Here is a 9,144-nt window from a genome sequence, read left to right on the forward strand (position 1 = left end):
GGTTCCAGCCTCCAGAAGTACTTAACTGTTTAAAATCAATTGAAATATAACTTCATTTTACATTCATAAGAGTAAAGGTGCATGGCAGGAGGCCTGCTGGCCCATGCTAGGGAGGTCTAACTTAGTAATAGGTGTCCCACTGGTGGCACACTCAACATTAGAACGTGTTTCCTTAAGACACCTGGTATCCCTGTTCACATAGCAGTAAATAGGTACCCGGGTGTTAGTCACCTCACACCTGCTGTCAGTGTTCACCTAGCAGTAAGTGGGTACCTAGGTGTTAGGTCACTGGAGTGGGTGGCATCCTCTGGACAAAATTAACCCAAGTTATGGGAAATACTCTACATAACCAGGGACTTTCTGTGCGTCTTGGTGTCAGCTATGGTCTGTATAAGTTGTGTCATGTACTGCTAAAAATAAACATCATTATTATTGTAATTAACACCCAATTACCTACTTACTGCTAGGTGAACAGTGACAGCAGGTGTAAGGTAACTAACACCCAGGAACCTACTTACTGCATGTATAGGCAGCCTTACCCATACACCCTTAACCAAAATCGAACCCTGGTTCCTTTAACTGTAAGCTACAACCATAACGTCATTTCATTATATATTCCCTTACATCTCAGGTACATAATGCCTTCCTGTTCCTTCATACCTTCCTTCCCTGAATCAATACTCATTAATATTTCAGAATTATTCAATACCTTCAGGGGAGACTGCCAAGCCGTGCCACTGAAAAAAAAATGACAGAAATCCCCATGAAAACTCCTCTAGGACCATAAAAAAAATTGAAAACCAATATAATTCAACTGGGAATGTTTGTCTGATGTTTTGGGTAATACATTAGTAGTTAATAAATGATGATAGAGGCCAGAGTGTTGAAAAAAATCCCAAGAATTGTCGATATTGTGGAAGTTGTGAGGGGTGACTCTACCAGACTTGTGTTGAGACGTAGTACTCTATGTAACACTGTAATTACTGCTGTGTTACCTTAGTTGTACTCATGTACTTGTACTCGTTTACTTGTACTTGCTTATGTGTACTTGCTTAGTTGTACTCGCTTAGTTGTACTCGCTTAGTTGTACTCGCTTAGTTGTACTCGCTTGGTTCACTCTACCAGACTTGTGTTGAGACGTATTACTCTATGTAACACTGTAATTACTGCTGTGTTACCCTAGTTGTACTCATTTATTTGTACTCGCTTACTTGTACTTGCTTATGTGTACTTCCTTAGTTGTACTCGCTTAGTTGTACTCGCTTGGTTCACTCTACCAGACTTGTGTTGAGACGTATTACTCTATGTAACACTGTAATTACTTCTGTGTTACCTTAGTTGTACTCATGTACTTGTACTCGTTTACTTGTACTTGCTTATGTGTACTCGCTTAGTTGTACTCGCTTGGTTCACTCTACCAGGCTTGTGTTGAGACGTAGTACTCTATGTAACTCTGTAATTACTGTTGTATTATACCTTGGTTGTACTCATGTATTTGTACTCGCTTACTTGTACTTGCTTATGTGTACTCGCTTAGTTGTACTCGCTTGGTTCCCTCTACCAGACTTGTGTTGAGACGTAGTACTCTATGTAACTCTGTAATTACTGTTGTATTATACCTTAGTTGTACTCGTGTACTTGTACTCGCATACTTGTACTTGTTTATGTGTACTCGCTTATGTGTACTCGCTTAGTTGTACTCGCTTGGTTCACTCTACCAGGCTTGTGTTGAGACTTAGTACTCTATGTAACACTAATATTAGCTTACTTGTACTCTTATACTTGTACTCGCTTGTACTCAGTACACTTCCTAGGAGACTTGAGCTGAGGCGCAGTACTCTAGCACTGTGATTACTGTTATATTTGCTTACTTGTACTCACAACTTGTACTCGCTTACTTGTACTCTGTTACTTGTACTCAGTACACTTCCTACGAGACACTTCCTGTATTAAAAACGGTATAAAATACCGCCTAGTTGAAGATTAAGACACATGCGCCGTAGTTAGGTATCATTATGGATTTCTTCAGTCAAACACCTTGGAGAAAGTGTTTGAGGTGGTCAGTCCCTCGGATTTAAAAGGTGTTAAGTCTGCCCGTCTATCGAGACTGATAGACTGAGTACCTTTCCCTGTTCACCTGGCAGTAAATAGGTACCTGGGTTTTAGTCACACCTGCTGGCGGTGTTCACCTAGCGGTAAATAGGTACCTGGGTGTTAGGTGACTGGTGTGGGTAGCATCCTGGGGACAAAATTAACCTAAGTTGTGGGAAATGCCCTACATAATCAGGTACTTTCTATGTCATAGGTGTGAGCTATGGTCTGTATAAGTTGTATCATGTACTGCTAGAAATAAACAATATGTTTAAGACTAGGGGACTGACCTCCTGTAAATACGTCTTCCACAGTATCCAATATGGGACTGATAAAGCCCTGTCAGACCCATGTTTAAAGCGACCAAAAATTTACCCCTTAATGAGGTTACCTGGTTAATTGTTACACTTATCTACAACTCTTTTGATGAGTACCTCCCAATATCCTTTCTAAATGTTAATCTATGAAAGTTGAAGCCAGATATCTTAGTTTGTGACATGTGTATGTTAGTAGGTTGTATGGTGACTACTGCTGCTCCTACTGTGGCACCTGCTGCCACTCTCACTGTTCCAGTGCTGCTGCTCCTACTGTGGCACCTGCTGCCACTCTCACTGTTCCAGGGCTGCTGCTCCTACTGTGGCACCTGCTGCCACTCTCACTGTTCCAGTGCTGCTGCTCCTACTGCGGCACCTGCTGCCACTCTCACTGTTCCAGTGCTGCTGCTCCTACTGCGGCACCTGCTGCCACTCTCACTGTTCCAGTGCTGCTGCTCCTACTGCGGCACCTGCTGCCACTCTCACTGTTCCAGTGCTGCTGATCCTACTGCGGCACCTGCTGCCACTCTCACTGTTCCAGTGCTGCTGATCCTACTGCGGCACCTGCTGCCACTCTCACTGTTCCAGTGCTGCTGCTCCTACTGCGGTACCTGCTGCCACTCTCACTGTTCCAGTGCTGCTGATCCTACTGCGGCACCTGCTGCCACTCTCACTGTTCCAGTGCTGCTGATCCTACTGCGGCACCTGCTGCCACTCTCACTGTTCCAGTGCTGCTGCTCCTACTGTGGCACCTGCTGCCACTTTCACTGTTCCAGTGCTGCTGATCCTACTGCGGCACCTGCTGCCACTCTCACTGCTCCAATACTACTGCACCTACTCCGGCACCTGTTGCCTCACTCACACATAAGCAAATACAATCCCCTATAGTCACGATATTCACGTTTATCCAGAAAACTAAAACCGGTTTACAAATTGTTGGTTTACTGTTAGTACCATTGTGGTCTTATAGCAGGGATAAGACCACTGTTGTGTGGTCTTATAGCAGGGATAAGACCACTGTTGTGTGGTCTTATAGCAGGGATAAGACCACTGTTGTGTGGTCTTAAAGCAGGGATAAGACCACTGTTGTGTGGTCTTATAGCAGGGATAAGACCACTGTTGTGTGGTCTTATAGCAGGGATAAGACCACTGTTGTGTGGTCTTAAAGCAGGGATAAGACCACTGTTGTGTGGTCTTATAGCAGGGATAAGACCACTGTTGTGTGGTCTTATAGCAGGGATAAGACCACTGTTGTGTGGTCTTAAAGCAGGGATAAGACCACTGTTGTGTGGTCTTAAAGCAGGGATAAGACCACTGTTGTGTGGTCTTATAGCAGGGATAAGACCACTGTTGTGTGGTCTTATAGCAGGGATAAGACCACTGTTGTGTGGTCTTAAAGCAGGGATAAGACCACTGTTGTGTGGTCTTAAAGCAGGGATAAGACCACTGTTGTGTGGTCTTATAGCAGGGATAAGACCACTGTTGTGTGGTCTTAAAGTAGGGATAAGACCACTGTTGTGTGGTCTTAAAGCAGGGATAAGACCACTGTTGTGTGGTCTTATAGCAGGGATAAGACCACTGTTGTGTGGTCTTATATCCAGGGATAAGACCACTGTGTTCATCAAGAACTGCAAGAAGCCCCTATCACGAGCCTTTTCCATCCTATGGAGAGGGAGCATGGACACGGGGGTCGTCCCACAGTTACTAAAAACAACAGACATAGCCCCACTCCACAAAGGGGGCAGTAAAGCAACAGCAAAGAACTACAGACCAATAGCACTAACATCCCATATCATAAAAATCTTTGAAAGGGTCCTAAGAAGCAAGATCACCACACATCTAGAAACCCATCAGTTACACAACCCAGGGCAACATGGGTTTAGAACAGGTCGCTCCTGTCTGTCTCAACTACTGGATCACTACGACAAGGTCCTAAATGCACTAGAAGACAAAAAGAATGCAGATGTAATATATACAGACTTTGCAAAAGCCTTCGACAAGTGTGACCATGGCGTAATAGCGCACAAAATGGGTGCTAAAGGAATAACAGGAAAAGTCGGTCGATGGATCTATAATTTCCTCACTAACAAAACACAGAGAGTAGTCGTCAACAGAGTAAAGTCCGAGGCAGCTACGGTGAAAAGCTCTGTTCCACAAGGCACAGTACTCGCTCCCATCTTGTTCCTCATCCTTATATCCGACATAGACAAGGATGTCAGCCACAGCACCGTGTCTTCCTTTGCAGATGACACCCGAATCTGCATGACAGTGTCTTCCATTGCAGACACTGCAAGGCTCCAGGCAGACATCAACCAAATCTTTCAGTGGGCTGCAGAAAACAATATGAAGTTCAACGATGAGAAATTTCAATTACTCAGATATGGTAAACATGAGGAAATTAAATCGTCATCAGAGTACAAAACAAATTCGGGCCACAAAATAGAGCGAAACACCAACGTCAAAGACCTGGGAGTGATCATGTCGGAGGATCTCACCTTCAAGGACCATAACATTGTATCAATCGCATCTGCTAGAAAAATGACAGGATGGATAATGAGAACCTTCAAAACTAGGGAGGCCAAGCCCATGATGACACTCTTCAGGTCACTTGTTCTATCTAGGCTGGAATATTGCTGCACACTAACAGCACCTTTCAAGGCAGGTGAAATTGCCGACCTAGAAAATGTACAGAGAACTTTCACGGCGCACATAACGGAGATAAAACACCTCAATTACTGGGAGCGCTTGAGGTTTCTAAACCTGTATTCCCTGGAACGCAGGCGGGAGAGATACATGATTATATACACCTGGAAAATCCTAGAGGGACTAGTACCGAACTTGCACACGAAAATCACTCATTACGAAAGCAAAAGACTTGGCAGACGATGCACCATCCCCCCAATGAAAAGCAGGGGTGTCACTAGCACGTTAAGAGACCATACAATAATTGTCAGGGGCCCGAGACTGTTCAACTGCCTCCCAGCACACATAAGGGGGATTACCAACAGACCCCTGGCAGTCTTCAAGCTGGCACTGGACAAGCACCTAAAGTCAGTTCCGGATCAGCCGGGCTGTAGCTCGTATGTTGGTTTGCGTGCAGCCAGCAGCAACAGCCTGGTTGATCAGGCTGTGATCCACCAGGAGGCCTGGTCTCAGACCGGGCCGCGGGGGCGTTGACCCCCGGAACTCTCTCCAGGTAACTCCAGGTAAACTGTTGTGTGGTCTTATATCCAGGGATAAGACCACTGTTGTGTGGTCTTAAAGTAGGGATAAGACCACTGTTGTGTGGTCTTAAAGTAGGGATAAGACCCCTGTTGTGTGGTCTTAAAGCAGGGATAAGATCACTGTTGTGTGGTCTTAAAGTAGGGATAAGACCACTGTTGTGTGGTCTTATAGCAGGGATAAGACCACTGTTGTGTGGTCTTATATCCAGGGATAAGACCACTGTTGTGTGGTCTTATATCCAGGGATAAGACCACTGTTGTGTGGTCTTAAAGTAGGGATAAGACCACTGTTGTGTGGTCTTAAAGTAGGGATAAGACCACTGTTGTGTGGTCTTAAAGCAGGGATAAGATCACTGTTGTGTGGTCTTAAAGTAGGGATAAGACCACTGTTGTGTGGTCTTAAAGTAGGGATAAGACCACTGTTGTGTGGTCTTATAGCAGGGATAAGACCACTGTTGTGTGGTCTTATATCCAGGGATAAGACCACTGTTGTGTGGTCTTATATCCAGGGATAAGACCACTGTTGTGTGGTCTTATATTTAGGGATAAGACCACTGTTGTGTGGTCTTATATCCAGGGATAAGACCACTGTTGTGTGGTCTTATATTCAGGGATAAGACCACTGTTGTGTGGTCTTATATCCAGGGATAAGACCACTGTTGTGTGGTCTTATATTCAGGGATAAGACCACTGTTGTGTGGTCTTATATCCAGGGATAAGACCACTGTTGTGTGGTCTTATATTCAGGGATAAGACCACTGTTGTGTGGTCTTATAGCCAGGGATAAGACCACTGTTGTGTGGTCTTATATTCAGGGATAAGACCACTGTTGTGTGGTCTTATATCCAGGGATAAGACCACTGTTGTGTGGTCTTATAGCCAGGGATAAGACCACTGTTGTGTGGTCTTATAGCAGGGATAAGACCACTGTTGTGTGGTCTTATATTCAGGGATAAGACCACTGTTGTGTGGTCTTATATCCAGGGATAAGACCACTGTTGTGTGGTCTTATATCCAGGGATAAGACCACTGTTGTGTGGTCTTATATCCAGGGATAAGACCACTGTTGTGTGGTCTTATATCCAGGGATAAGACCACTGTTGTGTGGTCTTATAGCCAGGGATAAGACCACTGTTGTGCGGTCTTATAGCAGGGATAAGACCACTGTTATAAGTGTCGTCTTATATCCAGGGATAAATCCACTATTATAAGTGTCATCTTGTTATATCTACCTGAAATTGTATCATGGGTTGCGTTAAACTGTTAAGGGTCACACAGCACCTGAAGACTGAGGCATGATTTTCACTCATCATGGGCCAGGCCAAAACGACGTGGGTTCAAATCCTCAGCTAGTCGCAGTATTGTTATGGAACTCCATGTTCATCAAGAACTAACCTAACTAAACTAACCTAACCTAACCTAACCTAACCTAACTAAAGTAACCTAACCTAACCTAACCTAACTAAACTAACCTAACCTAACCTAACCTAACCTAACCTAACCTAACTAACCTAACCTAACCTAACCTAACCTAACCTAACCTAACTAAACTAACCTAACCTAACCTAACCTAACCTAACTAACCTAACCTAACCTAACCTAACCTAACCTAACTAAACTAACCTAACCTAACCGGGCTATCACGAGCCTTTTCCATCCTATGGAGAGGGATCATGGACACGGGGGTCGTCCCACAGTTACTAAAAACAACAGACATAGCCCCACTCCACAAAGGGGGCAGTAAATTATTATAATCAAGGGGGAAGCACTAAACCCGTAGGATTATACAGCGCCTATGGGGGGATGGAAGGCATTCAGGCTTAATTCAGGGAACTGGAGCACAGATCCAATTCCCTAGATCAAAGAACTACAGACCGACAGCACTGATGTCCCATATCATAAAAATCTTTGAGAGAGTTCTAAGAAGCAAGATTGCCACCCAGATCGGCTATAGTGAAAAGTTGTTTCACAAGGCACAGTACTCGCTCTCATCTTGTTCATCTTTATATCTGAAATAGACAGGGATTGGTGGCCTGGTGGGTAAAGCTCCCGCTTCACACACGGAGGGCCCGGGGTTCGATTCCCGGCGGGTGAAAATTCCGACACGTTTCCTTACACCTATTGTCCTGTTCACCTAGCAGCAAATAGGTACCTAGATGTTATTGGACTGGTGTGGGTCGCATCCTGGGGGACAAGATTAAGGACCCCAATGGAAATAAGTTAGACAGTCCTCGATGATGCACTGACTTTCTTGGGTTATCCTGGGTGGCTAACCCTCCGGGGTTAAAAATCCGAACAAAATCTTATCTTATAAGCCACAGTGCCGTGTCTTCCTTTGCAGATGACACCCGAATTTGCAGTGTCCTCCATTGAAGACACTGTACGACTCCAGGCAGACATTAACCAAATCTTTAAATGGACCAAAGAAAACAAAATGAAATTCAATGACGAGAAATTTCAATTAGTCCATTATGGAAAACGAGAGGAAATTAAAACTGCATCGGAGTATAGAACAAATTCCAACTACACAATAGAGTGAAAAACAAATGTAAAAGACCTGGGAGTGACCATGTCAGATCTCACCTTCAAGGACCATAACAATGTATCAATCGCATCTGCTAGAAAAATGACAGGATGGATAATGAGAACCTTCAAAACTAGGAAGGTCAAGCCCATGATGACACTCTTCAGGTCACTTGTTCTATCTAGGCTGGAATATTGCTGCACACTAACAGCACCTTTCAAGGCAGGTGAAATTGCCGACCTAGAAAATGTACAGAGAACCTTCACGGCGTGCATAACGGAGATAAAACACCTCAATTACTGGGAGCGCTTGAGGTTCCTAAACCTGTATTCCCTGGAACGCAGGAGGGAGAGATACATGATTATATACACCTGGAAAATCCTAGAGGGACTAGTACCGAACTTGCACACGAAAATCTCTCACTACGAAAGCAAAAGACTTGGCAGACGATGCACCATCCCCCCAATGAAAAGCAGGGGTGTCACTAGCACGTTAAGAGACCATACAATAAGTGTCAGGGGCCTGAGACTGTTCAACTGCCTCCCAGCATACACAAGGGGGATTACCAATAGACCCCTGGCAGTCTTCAAGAAGGCACTGGACAGGTACCTAAATTCAGTGCCTGACCAGCCGGGCTGTGGTCCCTACATCGGTTTACATGCAGCCAGCAGTAACAGCCTGGTTGATCAGGCCCTGATCCACCATGAGACCTGGTCTCAGACTGGGCTGTGGGGGCATTGACCCCCAAAACCCTCGCCAGGTATCCCTTGCACCAAATAATAAAAAATGATAGGGATCCCCAGCACAAAAAATACCCTATACAAACCCCTATGGGTTTAGTGCTTCTCCCCTAATTAAATAAAAAAATGATTTGCATTTTATATTAATAATCTGCTTGAAAAGAGAAATTAAACACTAGTTAGTGATGACACTGGTAAGAGGAGCCAGTGTGTTAACCATGTGGCCCTCGACTGTTTTTATTAACAGCAGC

This window comes from Cherax quadricarinatus, chromosome 100, assembly GCF_038502225.1.
Source record: "Cherax quadricarinatus isolate ZL_2023a chromosome 100, ASM3850222v1, whole genome shotgun sequence".
Classification (NCBI taxonomy): Eukaryota; Metazoa; Arthropoda; class Malacostraca; order Decapoda; family Parastacidae; genus Cherax; species Cherax quadricarinatus.